This window comes from Leucopleurus acutus (genome assembly GCF_964270905.1).
Source record: "Leucopleurus acutus genome assembly, chromosome: 10".
Classification (NCBI taxonomy): Eukaryota; Metazoa; Chordata; class Mammalia; order Artiodactyla; family Delphinidae; genus Leucopleurus; species Leucopleurus acutus.
The window spans coordinates 31,176,940-31,197,580 of record NC_139153.1 but is presented as its reverse complement, the minus strand read 5'-3'; the positions used below and the strand labels follow the sequence as shown (position 1 = coordinate 31,197,580).

Below are 20,641 nucleotides of genomic sequence, written 5' to 3'. Positions count from 1 at the left end.
TTGCCACCTTTGGAGGCTCAAAGTCTCTTTCCTTTGTCTTATCACTTTTCTACAAAATTTGTTGTTCTTTGGTTAAGATGCTGTATAAGCCCAAGTTCTAACCACTTCTTTGAGTTACTCATCACTGAGTTCTTCCATGTGTATGTATGCTGCACACGTTAGTAAACTTCTGTTTGTTTTTCTCTTTGTTTTGCTAATCTGTCTTTTGTCAGTCTAACTTGCAGGAGGACCTAGGAGGGTAGAGGGAAAAAGTTTTTCCTCCCCTACAGAAATGAATGATTTCAGATAGCAAAAAGTGCTATAAAAGTTTAAAAATAAAAGAAGATTTCGTGAGTATTTCATACAACAGCTCTAGCACAGGGTTAAGGTGCTAGGTTCTCATAAAAACTCCAACCTATTGCATATGGACCGATTCCAAATGCACAGGGAGAATGGGAACCACAGAATGTCTGATTTGCGGCCATCCCTCAGAGATGGATGTTTCTAGCATATTGGGCCTCTCAGATGAAGAAATTAAATTCACATTTAAACCCTATTTACAAAGGAAATCCTATTGCTGAGAATCCACAGACATTTTCATGTGTAGAGCACTGTACAAGGAATAATGGGGAGGCAATGGGGAATCAAAGAGAAAAATTCCATGACTTTAGATTGACCACCTCGACTTCTAGGATTGATTTCCTAAAACCCAGCAAGGCTTGGTTGGTCCCCAAATAGAACACTAACATATTCCTGTGCTGCATATCTGTATGAACAAATGGCTAGGGTGGGACTGTAGCAACAGCAATGACTATCATCATCACAATAGAAAACATGTTGACAATCCAGGGTGGGGTTGGACATTAGATATATATTTGGGGTACCAACACAGCACATAATTAAAGTTGATTTGAACTTAAATTTCCTTTTAGCCTTGCAATATTTGGGTTAAAGTCTGTGCCTCTGTCTCCTCACTCAGAATATTGGAATTATAGGACTGACAACACCAGGTTGTGGTAGAGATTAAAGTATAATATAGCATATGGAAACTCTCACCACTCAGTGCCTGCTACAGAGATGGAGTGAATAGTGATAGGTGTAGTAATAGTAATAGTATTAGTAGTTATTATTATTTGAAATTACAGAAAAAGATTCACTCTCAATCTTATAAAACACCTTTTAGAGAGTTATAAGACAACTATGTGTTAAGTGCTTTGTAAGTAAGCCCTCGGCAAATCAACAGCATAAAACTTTGCAGCCTTTTAGAACTTTAGCTAGAGAAAAATTGCCTTGAAATTAGAATACAAAATAAAACCATTTAAACCTTTCTACGGAATAATTGGGACTTAATGGTGCAGAAAGAGTAAGTGGGGTTTAATTTATTATTCTAATTTAGCTCTCTGGGCTTTTGTAAAGAATAACTACAGGGTATCATTTTCATCATTACATGTGTCAGATTATCAGATGCCATATTTGTGTACTGATTTCCATTTTCTTTTCAAAGTTTGGTTATTCCTCTATGTTCACTAGTCAAATAAAACAATGATATGCTAAAAAACAAGGCTCTGTGAGGTGAATGACAGTTTAATTTTCCCCTAGTGTTGGTTGGTTGCACAAGAAAATAAAGAACTGGAGAAAGCTGGCAGGATCTTAAGTTGACTAGATTTATTTCCCAGCAGTTGCAGGGTGTATTAATTGTAACATTTCAATTAACGAAAAAAATTGTGATAGAAGGCTGATGTGGGTGATAAACGGACTTTTGATCAGATATGATGGTAAAATGCTATTTTTAAAACATATGGAGGAAATAATCAGAATTCTTTTGTTGCTGGGACCATTCTAGTGGGTAAATTGGGCTTGCCAAGGAGGGTAATAATTCTTTCCTGTCGCCAAGCTACCATCATCATCATTATAATTATTCATGGTGTTACAGCTTCTATTCAACCTAAAGATGGCCCTTGTTCTATAGAAAACTTACATGCTAAATTGTAAAAAAGGCGGGAAGATACCGAAACACTGAAATACCAGAAAGAGCCAACTGACTATATTAGACTAAGAATTATACTAATGGTTCTTATCAATAAATTATCTTATTAAAGTGCAACATACACATAGAAACGTGCACAAATAATAAATGTACAGCTCAATGTATGATCTGAAAGTTACTATAAGCACCACCTGGGCCAAGAATAGAAGGTTCTTTCCCTCCTTCTCCTATTCATTACACTCGCTGCTCCCCCAAAGTAGCTCCGATGGTGACTTCTAACACTATCATTTAATAGGCTTGTTTTTGAACTTTGTATGAATGAAATCATACAATATGTATTCCTCAGCTGTCTGGCCTCTTTCCCTGAAAATTACATTTATAAAACTCATCCATGGTTTTGAGTGTAAATACTATTCTGTTGTGTGAATACATCACGGTTTACTTATGCCTTTTACTACTGAAGGAGATTGTGTTGTTTCCAATCTGAGGCTACCATGAATGTGTTTATGTTGAAAATTTTTTCCTCTTCCAACTTGGGTCCAGTGGTGGGAGCCCTGCAAATTAACTGACAATAGCCAGATTAGCAGGAGAAAAGACATTGTTCATTTACACATGTACATGGGAGTTGTTCAGTAATAAGTATCTCACTGAATAGCCAGAGATGTAAGTTTATAGACCAACTTAAAGTTTGCGGGGGAGGTTAGGGCTTCAGTGGGAAAGTATGGAAGGTTCTATTAAGTTTTTTGATGCTATTGGAAATGGGCAGTCTGTCTTCATGGCAGCTGAATGTCAGCTGTATTTTCAGAAGGCTCTGCTCTAGTCAGATAAGGGAAGTTCAGATAAGATTTCTTTCTTCGTCTCTGTAGCTCAAATGTTTTCACTTTTTTTTTTTTTTGGTACGCGGGCCTCTCACCGTTGTGGCTTCTCCCGCCGCGGAGCACAGGCTCCGGACGCGCAGGCCCAACGGCCACGGCCCACGGGCCCAGCCGCTCCGTGGCACGTGGGATCCTCCCGGACCGGGGCACGAACCCGCGCCCCCTGCATCGGCAGGCGGACCCCCAACCACTGCGCCACCAGGGAAGCCCTGTTTTCACTTTAAAATAACCCTTCTATCAACTCTGGGGGGTCTGAGTGTGTCCCCGCAGTTTATGCATGTCTTTGAGTACACATATGTATGTATTCTACTGGCTATATATCTATGGTATGTTCAGCTTACAGAGATGCTGCCAAAATAGCTTTTCAAGGTAGTTGTATCAATTTAAACTCCCACCAGCGGTGTGAGTTCCAGTTCCTTGGTAACCTTACCAAAATACTTGGTATTGTATATTCTAGCCATTGTGATGGGGTGTAGTGGGATCACAGTACATTTTTAATTTGCATTTCTCTGATTTTTAATGAGTTTGTGCACATTTTCCTACGTTTACTGGCTATTTGGATATCTTCTTTTGTGAAATGCCTGTTCAGGTCTCTTGGCCATTTTTGCTTTCTTTTGAATTGCCTCCTTTTTCTTACTGATTTGTTGCTCTTCATATACTCTAGACATATATATTCTGGAGCCCCTCCTGTGTTGGCAATATCTTCTTCCACTCCGTGGCATGCCTTTTTATTTTCTTAAGTAGTGTCCTTTAATACGTTTCTACTTTTAATACAGTCCAATTTATCAATTTTTCCTTTATGGTTACTGAAACTTGAGACCTGTTTATAAAACCTTTTCCTACTCCAAGGTCATGATGCTACTCTTCAAAGTTGTTTTCTAGAATTTCATTGCTCAATATGGTAGTCACTAGCCACAGGTGACTACTGAGCACTTGAAATGGAGCTAGTCTGAACTGAAATGTGCTGTGAATATAAAACACACACTGGATTTCTTTTTTTCTTAACATTTCTAAGCCATTTTATTTTTTATTTATTTTTTATTGTGGATTCTACATTATTATTTTTTTACATCTTTATTGGAGTATAATTGCTTAACAATGCTGTGTTAGTTTCTGCTTTATAACAAAGTGAATCAGCTATACATATACATATAACCCCATATCTCCTCCCTCTTGCATCTCCCTCCCACCCTCCCTACCCCACCCCTCTAGGTGGTCACAAAAAACTGAGCTGATCTCCCTGTGCTATGTGGCTGCTTCCCACTAGCTATCGGTTTTACATTTGGTAGTGTATATATGTCCATGCCACTCTCTCACTTCGTCCCAACTTCCCATTCCCCGTGTCCTCAAGTCCATTCTCTACATCTGCGTCTTTATTCCTGTCCTGCCCCTAGGTTCTTCATAACCATTTTTTTTCAGATTCCATATATATGTGTTAGCATACGGTATTTGTTTTTCTCTTTCTGACTTATTTCACTCTGTATGACAGTCTCTAGGTCCATCCACCTCACTATAAATAACACAATTTCATTTCTTTTTATGGCTGAGTAATATTCCATTGTATGTATGTGCCACATCTTCTTTATCCATTCATCTGTTGATGGACACTTAGGTTGCTTCCATGTCCTGGTTATTGTGAAGAGTGCTGCAAGGAACATTGTGGTACATGATTCTTTTTGAATTACGGTTTTCTCAGGGTATATGCCCAGTAGTGGGAGGCAACTGACCTCAAGCGACTAAAACTGTGTAAACAGAGCCTTATCAGATCCTTCAATCCTTTCCCAATGAAGCCCTACTCACTCCCGAATCCCCCCTTATTAAGCTGCTATATAAACCCTTACCCCTGGCTGTTCAGAGAGCCATTGCTGGGTCATATGGTAGTTCTATTTTTAGTTTAAGGAACCTCCATACTGTTCTCCATAGTGGCTGTATCAATTTACATTCCCACCAACAGCGCAAGAGGGTTCCCTTTTCTCCACACCCTCTCCAGCATTTATTGTTTGTAGGTTTTTTGATGATGGCCATTCTGACTGGTGTGAGGTGATACCTCATTGTAGTTTTTTTTTTTTTTTTTTTTTGGTACACGGGCCTCTCACTGTTGTGGCCTCTCCTGTTGCGGAGCACAGGCTCCGGACGCGCAGGCTCAGCGGCCATGGCTCATGGGTCCAGCCGCTCCGCGGCACGTGGGATCTTCTCGGACTGGGGCACGAACCTGTGTCCCCTGCTTCGGCAGGCGGACTCTCAACCACTGCGCCACCAGGGAAGCCCCTCATTGTAGTTTTGATTTGCATTTCTCTAATGATTAGTGATGTTGAGCATCCTTTCATGTGTTTGTTGGCAATCTGTTTATCTTCTTTGGAGAAATGTCTATTTAGTTCTTCTGCCCATTTTTGGATTGGGTTGTTTGTTTTTTTGATATTGAGCTGCATGAGCTGCTTGTAAATTTTGGAGGTTAAGCCTCTGTCAGTTGCTTCATTTGCAAATATTTTCTCCCATTCTGAGGGTTGTCTTTTCATCTTGTTTATGGTTTCCTTTGCTGTGCAAAAGCTTTGAAGTTTCATTAGGTCCCATTTGTTTATTTTTGCTTTTATTTCCATTTCTCTAGGAGGTGGGTCAAAAAGGATCTTGCTGTGATTTATGTCATAGAGACACACTGGATTTCAAGGACTTAATATGAAATAAAGAATGTAAGGTATTTCATTAATACCATATTTTATACTGATTGTGAAGGGAACAACAAACAACCAGAATGGCATAAAGACTGCTTTAAATTGAAAACATATGGACAGATGCAGAAATAAATCTTATCTGAATTTCCCTTACGTGACTAAAGCAGAGCTTTTCAAGAATCAGCTGCTACAAACCCCCAACTCTGGGAAAGTCTCCAGTCAAGGAGGCAACTGACCTCAAGCGGCTAAAACTGTGTAAACAAAGCCTTATCAGATCCTTCAATCCTTTCCCAATGAAGCCCTACTCACTCCCGAATCCCCCCTTATTAAGCTGCTATATAAACCCTTACCCCTGGCCGTTCAGAGAGCCATTCCTTATTGAATGCTTCTACATGCATGTGTAATAAACCTTTTCTCCTGTTTATCTGCTGTCAGTTAATTCACAGATGCCTGATCCCATCACTCAAACCTAGGCTGGTAGTGAAAACGATTTCCTCTACAATTACATGCTGAAAGATAATATTTTGAATATACTGGGTTAAATAAAATACATTATTAAAATTAATTTTACCTGTTTTAAAATTTTTAAATGGGTTACTAGAAAATTTTAAATTATACATGGGGCTCACATTCTATTTCAATTGTTTTCTTCCTCTAGATGTGATTGCTTTGCTTCTGGCAGGCAACTAGGGTAGGGTCAGAGGGCTATCAGCAAGTAGAATGGTTCAAAATAAATGTGTATTGAGTCTTCCAGAGAGCTGGTCTATTTCTGGTTAATTTTGCAATCTAAGGTGTAGCACTTTGGAGCTTACTATGGCCTCTTCTCTTCATAGGTCCTAAATTCCAAGTTTTGTCCCCCAAGCCCATGAGGCTGTTGAAGGCTATGTTCAGCTCCTCAGCCTCTCAGCTACTACTTTCTGAAGTGGAATTTTCCTGAGAAAAGTGTCATAACATGCAGGCTGCCTTTCCTGGCTTCCCTTCTCTTTTGGAGCAAGGCTCCGTAAATTCTCACTGCCTTGGAAGTTCTCCAACGGCTTCAATCAGATGATTCTCATATTTTGTCTGGCTTTTCTGGTTGTTCTCAGAAGGAAGTTCAGTGTGAAACAACCAAGTGTGCCATTATTACAGGCAGAACTCATGTTAATTAATTTAAAAATATAGAATAAGAATCCGCCTGCCAATGCAGGGGACACGGGTTCGAGGCCTGATCTGGGAAGATCCCACATGCCGTGGAGCAACTAAGCCTGTGCCACAACTACTGAGCCTGCACTCTAGAGCCTGCGAGCCACAACTACTGAAGCCCACGCGCCTAGAGCCCGTGCTCCACAACAAGAGAAGCCACCGCAGGGAGAAGCCCATGCACTGCAAGGAAGAGTCGCCCCCACTCGCCGCAACTAGAGAAGGCCCGCGTACAGCAACGAAGACCCAACATAGCCAAAAAATAAATAAATAATTAAAAAAATATATATCATGCTTGTCATTTAATGTTGTAGGATTTTAATCATGGTTGATGTGGAGAACAGAGCCAGGGCTGTGGAGAAGAAGCAGTCCTAATCTCACTTCAGTCAAGGAAGGTTTTACAGAAGATGGAGGATGACTTTTAGAGTAGGAGATATTGGTAAGGTGATAATTTCAGAGTTAGGTAAGGCTAGGAATAAATTCCACTCGATAATCTAGCTGACTAAAGGAATAATGGAAATTCTAGTTCAAAGAAGACAAATGGATCATAAATCCCATGCTAATTGTGAGTGATGGTATTGTTTGGAGTACCTTACTAAGAAGGTACATAAGAAGGTACATCATAATGGGGCCCAGGGGCAAGAGGATTGTGACCCACTAGCAGTGTCTGCCATGGACAAAGGATGTGGGATAGCTGCACATGAGTGTGAATCATAACATCCCAGAAATCATATGCTAGTGAATGAATTATCATGTATTAACAGCATGACAATATTGGCCTGTTTGTAAATTTAAATAATTTAGATTCATCATGTAGGGGTTCCGAACATACCACCCAAAAGATGTTGTTTTGGCATTTTGATTATTTTGAGCTCAAGACATTTGAGAAACAACAGACTCAGGAAGGGTTCTCTGATCTCCCCCTTCCTACTTAAAAGTAGGACATGAAATTTACTGTGAGGAAGGTGCCCTTGCTGGTACAGGGTATGACTTAGTCACCAGAGACTCTTATCAGGCCAGAGAGAGCACTGAGAAGAATCTACGTAACAAACTTTACTAAAACAAAGCCTTATCTTCCATTATTTTCCCCCATATATGTACCCTCCCATAGTTTGCCATTCCTAAAAGCCTAAACCCCTTTTCCTTTGTCTTGTCACTTGTCTTCAAATTTACTGTTCTTTGTTAAGATGATATATATACATAAAAGCTCCAAGTTCTAACCACCCGTTTGAGTTACTCATCACTGAGTTTCTCCCCTGTGTATGTGCACTGCACACATAAATGAAATTTGTATGCTTTCCTTTTGTAAATCTGTCTTTTGTCAGTTTAATTTTCAGGGCAGAATCTATGAGGGTAGAAGAAAAAAGGATTTTTTCCTTCCCTATAATCATATCACGTTATATCAGCTGTTGATCAATATTAACCTGGTGGAAGATCATTAATGGCGGACCAAAGGACTTTATATTCAGCTATGATCTATTTTTGTACATATTTTGTACATATGTTACATATATCTGTAATAAATGTTCTGCAGGGACAGTGAACATACTTTTCAAATTTATGGAAGACCTTGAGCCGAGAGAGAGAATAGGTTAGATGACAGATTTGAGATTCAGCATGATTTTGATAGTCAAGAAAAGTGGTTCAGACAGCAATATCTCTTTCACAAGTATTTACCAAGATCCAGTTTTGTGTCAGATCCTAGCATGAAATGCAATGGTGAGCAAAAATAGAGTTACTGCCTTCTTAGAGCTTACAGTGTGGAGCCTGAGACCAAAATCAGTCAGATAATCACACAAAAATGTATAAGTTTTGTGAAGTTAAAAGGTGCTATGAGAACACACGGATAGGGACTTGAAGCTTCCCTAGGGGAAGTGTCACTTGAAAGAAAATCTAATGCATGAACAGGTATTAACCAGTCAAGGTGGAAGGCAAGGTAGGAGAAAGCATTCTAGGAAGAGGGAACAGTAGGCAAAGGCCCTGAGGCAGGCACATTTGAGAAAAGGAAAGGAGGCCAGTGTATCTAAAGCACAAATCTCCAGAAGGAAAATGGTACGAAATAAGACTGGCCCAGCAGGCATGGGCCAAGCCACTCAAACCTCGTAGGCCACTGAACGAGTTTGATTTTTACCCTATGAGCAATGGAAAGTCATTGAAGGGATCTAATACGGGGGTGTCACAGTCAGATGTGTGTTTAGAAAAGGTTACTCTGACCACTCTGTAGGGAATGGGTATGGGTTGTGGTGAAAAAGCACATGTGGATACTGGGATTCTACTTAGGAGGCTATATCAATGGTCCAGGAGAAAGACGGTGATAGTTTTAGGTGACCAAAAGCCAAAGATAAGGCACTAGAGGGATATGGGGACTAAAAAAATGATTCAAGCTACAGTAATACACACAGTGTTCTAGTCAATGGCCAAACTGTAGTCCGGACTACTCAGTGATTTTATTCAATTTAGAGGATCTCAATTTGAAAAACTCAAAGACGCCCAAAGGAAGGCAATTAAGACTATGCCAGGACCAGGAATGGCAAAGTGGGCTTGAGACTGGAAAAGTGAGAGGCTGGAGGAGAAAATTAAACAACAAAAAAGCAATATTCAAAAATTTCAAGGGGTATCATGTGGGGAGAAGTTATAGGGAAGCCTATGTCAGCTCAGTATAAGGAATGCTCAGTAATGAAAAACACTGCCTTATGTTGCACTGAGCCTGCTTCCTTGGCAAAAATGTGCAGAGATGACTTTTGAAGAGATGTTGGGTTAAATCGTCTTGATAATCTCCAAACTCTCTAGGAGTGTCTGATTCTCTCGAAGTGTGATATTTTTTGGGAAACTTTATTCCTAACATTCCTAATGATATCCTTACCACCACTTTCTACCATTTAATGAAAATACATGTGCCAGTCCCTGCCCCAAACTCTTTACACATATTATCTCATTTAATCCTTACAATGACACTATAAAGTAGGTAGTAAAATATAACCTCTATTTTAGATAAACTAATTGAGGTTTAGAGAAATAAAGGATACAGATCTGGCATTTTAATTCCATTGACTGTGCTTTTAACCAGAATACTATATCGCTTCCTAAAACCACTTATTCTACTATATGCCAATGAGTCACATACTGAGCTCAACAATTTTAACCAATTTCTAAATCTTCAAATATGAAAGTATATGCTAACAAGCAATCCCCAAATCTCAGTGGCTTAAAAACAACAAAGGCTTATTTTTTGCTCGTGTTAAATGTCCATAACAGATGAGCAGGAGAACTCTGTTTATCATGGTCATTCAGCACCCAGGCTGACAAAACAACCACCATCTTGAATGTTTCTGGTAGGTGTCAGAGGAAAAGAGAACTCTGGAGGGTTTCACTCCTGCAATTAAATGTTCCACCCAAGTAACAACATAAGCCATCTTTCTCACAATTCATTGGCTAGAACTAGTTGGGCTAACTGGGTCCACACAAAACCAAGTGGACTTAGAAATGCAATCCAACAATGTGCTTGGGGTTGAAAGAGCTGGGACTATCTGGCAAATTGTGTTAGTAACTACTGCAGACCATAAATATGCAAGGAGACCAGAAATCATGCAAACAACTTTTGCTCAATACATTTCAGAATTTCTTTCAAGAAGAATACTGACTACCTTTTTACATTAGCTTTTTTATTTACCCCAAGTTGAGAGTATTAACATTAGAAGAGGGGAAATGTACAAAACATGATGAATGAAAGTCTTCACTATATATGTAAAACATAACGTGAGCCATAATCATGTCTGGGATTCAAGCCCTGGGCATGCAATATTGGTATATTTATTTGCACTTGGGTTAGATACAAGTGTTCAGATAGAAAATATATTTTACTCCCTTACAAGTTACACTGTACCTAATTATGTAAAAAAAGCTATCATTGGTGAGCTGAGAGAAGATAATATGAAACAAGTGAAGCCTTACATTAGATTTTGAATATGAAGATGCTAGAGTAAAAACCATTTAAGTGCATTATAGAAATTTTACTCGGCAAATTCTTGACAATGGTAGTCCATCACTGTCAAATTAACTAAGAGTAAGATATTCAAATTCCAATTTTATTTTATATAAAAATATAAACCTCGTAAAAAGTTTTGCTTTCTGACACATATTTGTAATAATATAAAATAAAGCAAGTTATTTATCTTATGTATTGCTATGACTCAGAGTACTCAATTCAAATTTGAACTACTTTTATCTACTATCTGTGGGTAGATATAATAGTTTTATTCATAAGTACTCCATGATCTTAACCACAAAACTAAAAACCTGCAATGGAAATATGAAGGCATATCAGTGCCATCTATGAAGCATTTCACTGGAAATGGTTGTTAGAAGATAACAATTTCTTGTTGTAAGTGATTTAAATCCCCAAAGAGAAAGTACATGTGCTGTTAGGGTGCTTGAAACATAATTAAAATTTGTATCATAAATGCTAGTTTAGGAAATAACTGATTTTAAAAGCCAACAATATTTCCTGTAAGGTCGTTGCTGTGATATTTTAGATGGTACTTTTTTTGCTAATTCAAAAGCTACATATTTTAATAGAGAATGGTCCAAAACGTTTCTTAAGGTCAAACTGGAAATATGTTGATGATTTAAAAATGCAAGCAAAGTGCTTTATTATATTATACCACCACAGTGTTATTGTAGTTTAAAAATATCATTAAATCAGCACAAACCCGCACTTATCATTTCCTGCACATTTTTCAAGCTGAGCTGCCTTCTGACTATGAGTAATCTGTTAATCTGCTCTTTGCCTCACAATCCGTCAAAGTGACAGATTCATTCCTTCTCTAATACATAATATCTTCATTTACGGTATGCCTTGCTGTATGTTTCTTTTTGGCTAGCACTGCAATTTAAAATATCACAAGCAAATTTAGAGAATGCCACAAGGGTGGTGTTCTTGTTTGTTTCCCATTTCTTCCATTATTTCAGCAGGAGAAACCAAAAGTTTCTGGATTCTTAATGTGACTTGATAGTATTTCCAAAATGAAGGCAATTTCAGGTTTCAATAAAAGTACTGTGAAAAAGGTCGGAAGAGGGCAAATGGTAAAATACAAAGTAATTGCACCCTTCACCAAGTCAAAACACTGACCAAAATGGAATTTTCTTGCAATACTAGTGGCCAGTGAATAGATTCTCTCTTTCTACCTCCAAACCCTTGATGTACAGAAAAAGATATGGCAAAAAAAAAAAAAAGCCATTCATCCAGTAGTTTAGGATGAATTGCCCCCCTCAAAGACAGGACCTCATTAGCATAAACATCACTACTTAATTGAAAGCCACACTGTGATTTTATTGAAGCTGAGAGCTTCATTTTTTTTTTTAACATCTTTATTGGGGTATAATTGCTTTACAATGGTGTGTTAGTTTCTTCGAGAGCTTCATTTTTATCATGATTTTGATTAACCTCAGGCCAGGCCAGATCTCAGGTTTCTTGTTATTTTGATAATACAAATGGTTCTGCTGTTTAAAAACTGTTCACTATTAATTCAACAGAAGATATTTTACCCTCCCCTCATTTCTTGCTTTAATTCAGTTGCTTATTAGTCTATAAGTTCTGCAAATAAAGAGAACTAAGAACTGAAAAACATGAGAATATGTAAAATTCTAGCTAGTTTCCTTTCATCTTAAGCCATAAAGTTCATTATCTACAAGTCACCGTTTAGCTTCACTTGTTACTAATCCAAGCTTTCACATAATAAAACAAAGGACATTATTGCCTCAAAAGTCAAAAGCACACAAGTCGTTTACCGCGAAATATGAGAAACTGCCTTCTAACCAGTCTTGTTTCAGCACATATATAATTTTCTTCCATGCATACACCCAATACCCAACAGCATTTTCTTGTCCTAAGCACCAAAGTGCATCTGATTTGTCTTTACTGAATGGCAAGGGAGCTAAAGGCTTTTAAAAATCAATGGACAAGAAAGAGTCAATAGAACAATAATGTTAGTGTTAATCCAATCAAATGAGCTATAAGTTGTTTGCCTTTTCTCCTTCAAGAAATTTTAAAATTAGGCTGGACGTTTGACTTGTATGATATTTATTATACCGAGTGGGTTTTTATGAGGTAATGAACAGCAAAATATGAAGCTGTAAACTCTGGTAAACATAATATATTGCTAGAGCGAAAAATTATGTGTACTAACTTTAATCAATTTCAAAATGTAATGTTTTTCATTAACAAGAGAAACAAAAGAATTATAGGGAAGAAGTAGAACCAACTGCCAACAAAAGCAGAGTTTGTGAGTGGGTACTGGGTTTGGAAAAGGCTGTGATTTCTGTGTGCTAGGCTTGGTCCATGCTCCCACACCCCGAGGCACCTTTCTTAAAGCATTCACACACAGCCTTGTTGATATGCAGGGTGTGGACTGCCTGTGCTGGGAGACTGCAAGCTCGCAGGGGGAATGTTAAAGTCATCTCTCCACGGTGCTTTGCACGTAGTAGGTGCTTTAAAATACTCACTGAATGTTACTGAAGGTATGAACTGCAACACACTCTCATTCATTTCGTGTTTAAACAACCAGGGAAGCTATTCTGCGTTAGGTTACAAAGTGGATGGTGAGGCAGTGAGTCTACGGATGAGACTGGCTGTGGCCATCTAACCATAATCATGGTCTTCCATATCTTAGGTTCACGTCATTATCCTGGACCTCAGCCTGCATTCCTCTCTTCTCCCCCTCAGAAAGAATAGAGGTGAATGTTAGAAACTAGAATTAGTACTTCGATTTTTTTTTAAAAGGTGCTCATTACTCTAGAAGAGGAAGCTGAATCTTTTAATTAAAAGCTGAAACTGTAAAAAGTTGGAATGGTAAATAACTGCTTTAGTAGTTACCTTCTTCCCACTGGACCCTGGGCCAAAGATAATCTGAGTTCATCATATGGATGGATAACAGTGAATGGGGAGGCCTGGGTAATCGCAGGAGCCCCACATTTTGCTAGTTAAAAGTGCTAAGGTTCTTCAGGGACCCATCATTTCGAACGTAGAAGCTTTGGGGAGGTGGGAGGAGAAGATGCAATCTGTTGTTCTGAAACTCTTGTGCAAATGGGTTTTGTGAATTTGTAATTTTGGAAAACATAACAATACCTAAAATATTGATGAGTATATCCTCAGCCCTAATGGCAGAAGACTCTCTCATGGAGTACATCTGGAAAATTAGGAGACTCGGGTTGAAGAGCTAAGCCCCAGTGGCCTGACAGACCTGGTCAGAGAGCACGCAGGCAACTCAATCAAGAAGCTGCAGAGGGGACTGGCGGGTGCCCAGGCAGCCAGGGCCAGAATGAACAAGTGGAGAGCGTGAATACAAAGAAATAGTGGTCCAGTGGGTAGGGGTGGTACCCAGTTCTCTGGGGTGACAAGTACTTAGGGCCTGGGGTGACAAGTACTTAGGGCCTGGGGCAGGGTGGTTTGAGCAGGTATGCACTCTTGAGCTAATAGGCCCTGGTAGAATAAATGATCAAACCAGGACTGAAAATGGGCTGGGTAGGCCAAGTGCCAAGAGCAGAGGAGGAAGGAGAAGGGATGGGGCAGGGACTGCCAGCTGTCTGGCCCTGTTGGTAATTGCTGGGTCCTCTGAAACCCAAGGAGAGTGGTGGTCCTAAAGTTGTGTAGGGTGGGGGCCTAGGTTCAGAGTGGTCAGAGGTGAGAAGCAGGATGATTCCCCAGGGATTCCATTTGCTACCAAGGGTGACTTTAGCTTGGGTTTTCACTGGGGCAGGGCTAGACAGGCTAAAGCCTGGCCTTTGCTGTAGACTGGGGAGGAAAGGGGCCCAGCTGAGTCTCTTTGAACAGGTGTTTTTACAGTCTGTTGTGAAGTTTAGACCACTGAACTGAGGACCCCTCCAGAAGCATGAAGGGCAGGGAGTCACTTGGGTCAAGAGGGTACCTGCACCATAGGCTCAGATTCGTCCTCTCTCTTTCTCTCTCTGTATACATATATACTTTTTTTTTCTTCATTTCCATTTGCTTATCCAGATTCTGTTAATTGGTGAGGGTAAAGTACACATTCGACAGCAGTGCCAACCCAAGCAGATTTCTAGCCGTTGGCACCCTCACTCCATGAAATGGGCATGAATAGGCAAATACGGATAAGCAACTTCCAGTAAGAATACAGAGAAAATTCTCAAATTCAATACAAAAGTCTCTAAAGTTTTAAAATGATACATTTGCCAGACACTTTAGATTGTGCATATCTTCTGAGGGATCATTTAAAACAAATTCATGAAAGAGATTTCATTTATTACAAGTGGGAACAGGGCCAGGTTCCAGACACCCTCAAGGGAGAAAAGTATACAGGTGCTCCTGGGTTCCCGCTAACAGTTAAGTACGCAATGTAGCTAGTGTAGAGAGATGAGGGAAAGTCATTTTTGTGAGGTGAGATTTAATGAATTCAGCACACATTTCTTGAGTGTCTCCTTTGTGCCTGGCACTGTTTGAGGAGCTAGGGATATATAGTGAGCAAGAGAGACAAAGGTCCTATGTTCATGAAGTTTACATTCTAGCATATTCTGGAGGGGTGTGTGTGTGTGTGTGTGTGTGTGTGTGTGTGTGTAGACAACAAGAACCAAGCAAGTAAATATCAGGTAGTGAAATGTACTATGGTAAAAACGAAAAAGATAATGTAATGAGGCTGCCTGGGGCTACTTCAGGTTGGATGCTAAGAAAGGGGCTCTCTGAGGAGACGACATTTAGATGGAGACCTGAAAGACAGGAAGAGGCTGCTATGTCCTTTCTGTAGGGAATGCCGGGCGGAGGGGCCATCTCATGCAAAGCTCTTATGGTGAAACCAAGCCTGGAGTATTTGAGAAAATGAGGCAGGACGGTGGTATTTGATCCACAGTGAGCAAGGTGCACAATGGTACAGAACACGGTCTGAGTGGTGGGCATTCAGGATAAGGAGCACGACCCTAAGAGCAGAGGGAAACCTTTGGGAAGTTTTACACGGGGGGACGCTTCAGGTCCGTTTAGGTGTATCAATACCACTCTGGTTGCTGAGTGGAGAATAGACTGTAGGGGCCAAAGGAGCAGAGAAAGCAGGTGGAAAGCTATGGTATTTGTTCGGGTGAGGGATGATGGCAACATGGCTAGGATTGTAGCAGTAAAGAGACAGCACTGGCTGGACTTGGCATATGCTACGGTTGGAGGGTGTACCAGTACAACTTTCCGAGGCTGGACGTGGGTGGGTTAGAGAGAGAAACCAGGGAATGCTCTTGGTTTCTGACTTGAGTAAAAGCGCGATGATGGTGGCATTTTTGAGATGGAGAAAACTGAAGAAAGAACAGATGTGTGTAGAGGGAGAGAAAACCAAGTTATGTTTGGTAATGGATTTGAGGTATACATTAGAGATCCAAGTGGATTGGATATCTGTCAAATTGGCAGCTTGGAGAGATGAGTCTGAAATTCAGAGGAGGGTCAGAATTAGACATATAATTTTGAAAGTCATTAGAATATAGAAGGTATTGGAAGCTATTATTAAAGAGATTGTATAAATAATACATATTATATTATGTATTAAAGATTAGGGCCATTCTAATGGTTACCAGTGTCTATGGATCTCTGGGTTGGCAGGGAGTGGAACATACATGAAAATCAGATTTAAACTCTGTCCAAACAAGGGCCTTTCACAAAACACAATTTTATCCTGGTAGTGGTTAAAGCAATACCATTGTCCTTCCATTTTCAGAAAAGGAAGGGGGAAACTCTTGCAAGGATGTAGGAAAATATTTGAAACTTAACTGGTTAATATTTAGGATGAAGATTTTCATTTCTCCATGGTATGTGGGCATACCTCCCTGCTCCCTCCCTCAGCTCACATTCTGATGGAGCCCCTACCCAAGCCAGGCTGTGCTGAGCATCACAGGGAGGAGAGACACCATTCTGTCCCCAGGGAACCTGGAAAACAGCATGACAGGTCCTCAGTCAAGGATCTTATATCAGACCTGAGGAATCTGAGTATAGAAAGTCACTCCCCTACAATGAGCAGGTGTGAATTTGTGGGAAGGGGATTATGAAATGAGAGGCACCAATATGATAGCTTTTCCTCGGTAAACCTAACAATAGAAATGATGAAAGTAAAAACTGATGCCTTTGGTTTTACAAACAAATCATTAAGATTTAATGCCAAAATATAGGTAGTAGAAAACAACAACACTACATTTAGAGAAACTGTGTGCACAGTTAATCAGGAAAACCTCTGTTGTGCTTTGGTCTAAGGAGGAATATTTGTTAAAAATATGACTTGTTTTAAAATCATCCAAACTTAATCATTTGAAGACGAAAATGACATACAAGTTCTGTATTTAATTTTGTTTATACATTTTCTCTCTCTTGTGTTGGTGGGGGAAAAAAACCTTAAGCAATAGAAGAGAAGCTCATCTCCTGACTGTTGGAGAGAAAAGATAAATGAAGCCACCGTGATCAGTCCAGAGCAGTGCCTGTAGGTTACAGTGGCAGGCCAGCTCGCCTCGGTCAGGCCGGCTGAGCCAGTGTGAATCGAGGTCAGTGATTATTAATCATCTGTCAAAGTCTACAGGGATTTATTGGATAATGATAGTTATAAGTATGTTCATATCGCACAAACATGTGGCAAGGCTGCAAAGGACTCAAGCCCTAACACAATCTGCAAGGACATTTTAAAAAATTATGGATAAATGTTAAATCATAAAGCAAACAGGTTAGAAAGAAAACCATGCCATTCATGACTGTTTGGTCAGTCTAGAATTATTTTCTATATTGTTTATTTCCATAAACATTCGGAACCTTACAGAGCCTTTGACTACCTTCCCTCCTCCCCCCTTAATTTACCAATGAGTTATAAAAATAGCAAGCGTAATCATCATTTGAAACGCAAGACTGGTTATCGACTCCATCCATATGAACAGACAACCAGAATGTAATCACAGCTTACTTTATAAAACCCGTTCCTGAGCAAAAATATCTTGAGCTGTTCTGAAGAATCTACATGAACACATACGTAGATGTGCCTACATAGGGACATCTACGTAGGGACCTACGTAGGGACAGCTCTAAACCCTGCAAACCAATAGACGGCATTTTAAAATAAATGACTGAAGACTGTGAACAGCATCCATTTTGCTCGGTTTGGCAGCATGTAAGTTTACATGTTAGGAAACATTACTCAACATGAATGGACTGTGAAATTGTTTCCTCCTCCCAACACTCCTTTAAATTGTATTAGATTATGTTAGCCATTTCTGCACATTGTCATACAAGCTGTCAGTGCCCCACGACGCAGTGTGGGTGAACAATGGAAGCAAGGGCCCCAGCAACTGAGATGCTAAGTGTCCATCAGAATGCTAGGCAAAAATAGTGGGAAATATCACCCCCGTCCCCCATGCCTACCAAAGCAAGGGGAAATGGCTTTGTTGCAAATCTAGACACACAAGGGAATATGATTTGGTGAACCATGTGTATTTCAATCCCCAGATTGCAAACTTCTCAGGAAATGACTAACATTGTATCCCACCCTCCATCCAATATCAAGCATTGCCCTATGAGTGCAAGTGAACTCTTTTACTCTAAGGAAACCACTATATGAATATATGCAGAGTTTTAGCCATTTTTACCCTAGAGATAACTTTTCAAAACACAAATTTGTCTGCTTTGTGGACTGCATACTATCTTTAACTTTACTCATCAATATATAAAACTAAGAAGGTAATTATGGTACAGAAATAAAAATCTTTCCAGAATAAAATGTAAATAAAAGACTGGGCATATTGGTTATTCTGCTATATTAATAAAGCTTGGGGATATTGGTTATTCTGTTATATTAATAAAGCTAACTGAAAGCTGACTCTCTAAATATGTACATATGTGGGTATGAGTACATATAATTTACAAATCTTATGTTCTTAGGTCTCTGGAGTAGTTGCAGATATTTCACTGAAGCTAACGTGGCCATTTCACCTCCCAAAGGGCACCATCATACTCTCCTCTTGGAGGACCTGCACACACATGTCCCCGATCCCCGTCGTGTTTGCATTATTTTGATCACAACAACACTTAATTCAGGAAATCTGGAGCCTTCCTGCTTCTCATGTGTTGTTCAGAGCTTCTGCACACCAAACTTTCAACAAGGTTCAGGCGAGATGCTTGTTTATCCAAGGGGGTAGACTTAGAGACTTACCTTTTCATTTCTTATTTTTTCAATAGTCATTATTAGTATCTTTTAACTTCAAAGTTTAATTTTAAAGTTCTGTATTGTAGGATCTAAAGCATGGGATACTATTTATAAGAAATATAATACAACTCTTAAGAAGAATCATAGCTCTCAATTTTAAATTAAATCACATGTATTACATGATTCAGTTTATCCCATTTTTATATGATGATCTATGCTGACCTCATAATTTTACATCTTCTTTATTTATGGTCCAATAATGCCTTTCTGCCAATTCTCCAAGCTACTGGATTTATGACCCAAGAGCTAAGCCATGTAATCTGCAGATTTTCTGAATGGCCATATAATAATTTTCTAGGAAACTGGTGGATAACATGCTGGAAAATGGTGTTGGCAGCATTTTATTTTTTGCTTTGAAATCTGGCTTTTAATTTTATTATGTGAAAATGTAGATTAATTTTTCATAAATGAATGAACATTTAATTGGTTAAATAAAATATGCTGTCTGTTTAGCTGGTGAATTTTCTTATGTTCTATCTTTGGGAATCAAATTTTAAAAGAGATTTAAAATCCAATACTACCACATCTAAACATTAATTAATTAATCCAATAATATGAGGTATGTTTCCTATATAGGGCAGTGTTCCCCTTAATAGTGGAACTGGTTTTCATATGGAAAGTCTATAATGAGTCTCATCAAAGTCACAAAATCATAAATCTGTAAGTGACCTCAGAGAGCTTGTTGTAACTGAAATCGTTTCCCTTACACATGAGGGTGTTCTTATTATTAGGTCTGAACAGTTTGAGAGGCTTGTCTGAGATCATACACTGGGTTAGTAGCAGAAGTAGGATGAAAATTAGGTCCCCATTTTCCTTTTATTGAAACAAAATGCTCCACTTTCTAACATCACTTTCCATCACTTTCATTTACTCAGCTTACAAGTTGTGACTGTTATAATTTGGACCAAAGTTGGATTTCCAATTACCTTGAAAGCTTATTCATATATAGATAAAGAGTTTATTGGTCAAATCTAGATGAGCTGCAAGATTGCAAGAGACATATACGCATATCAAGAGATAACTATTTTGAAGAACGTTTAAACACCTTTTTATATACACTGAAATTACAATCTCAGTTTTCAACTCCTTATCATATTTATTATGACAGTGACAATTCCTCCTACTAGGTAACATGCAAGAATGACCAGATCAAGTATATAGACCAGAAACATGTAGAAGAGATTACTAATAAAGAACACTTACTCTACCTATGTCATGAATATTCTGGACCCCATTAAAAGTCCTGTAAACCATGTATGTGGTTTCCTGGTAGCCATGTTAATTTTACATGGCTTGGTTGGTTGGCTCTTCATTGCTGATTGGACCAGAAGTGGATACTTGGCCCAAGCTAGGCCAATCACATTCTTTCTCCTGGAAAGTAGGAACTGGGATTCAGACATAGACTGTCAGCCTCAGCATGTATTTTGAAATGTAATATGTAAACTCAAGACAGCTATATGTGACTGAGAAGTAAAGAAAGCTGGTGCTTAGAAGAATTGAGCAGATAGGAAGAAGCAAACAGAGATGGGGTGAGGATACTGCCTGCCTGCCTCTCTGCTTTCTAGTTCCTAGTTTCAGATCCCTCCTGAGGCCTGGCTGTCCTTGGCTTCCACGATACAGCCCTGTATTCTTATTTAACAAATTCCTTCTGCCTGTCTCTCTCAGGTGAGAGAGCTTGATAATGAGATGCATTTAGATAATGGGGTGCATTAG

General features: G+C 39.2%; 1 protein-coding gene across 2 annotated transcripts in view; it reads right to left on the bottom strand.

The window, feature by feature from the left end:
• Window positions 1-20,641, bottom strand: part of CFAP20DC (CFAP20 domain containing) — a 256,375-nt gene that overhangs the window by 29,048 nt on the left and 206,686 nt on the right. The gene's annotated exons all lie outside the window — the stretch shown is intronic.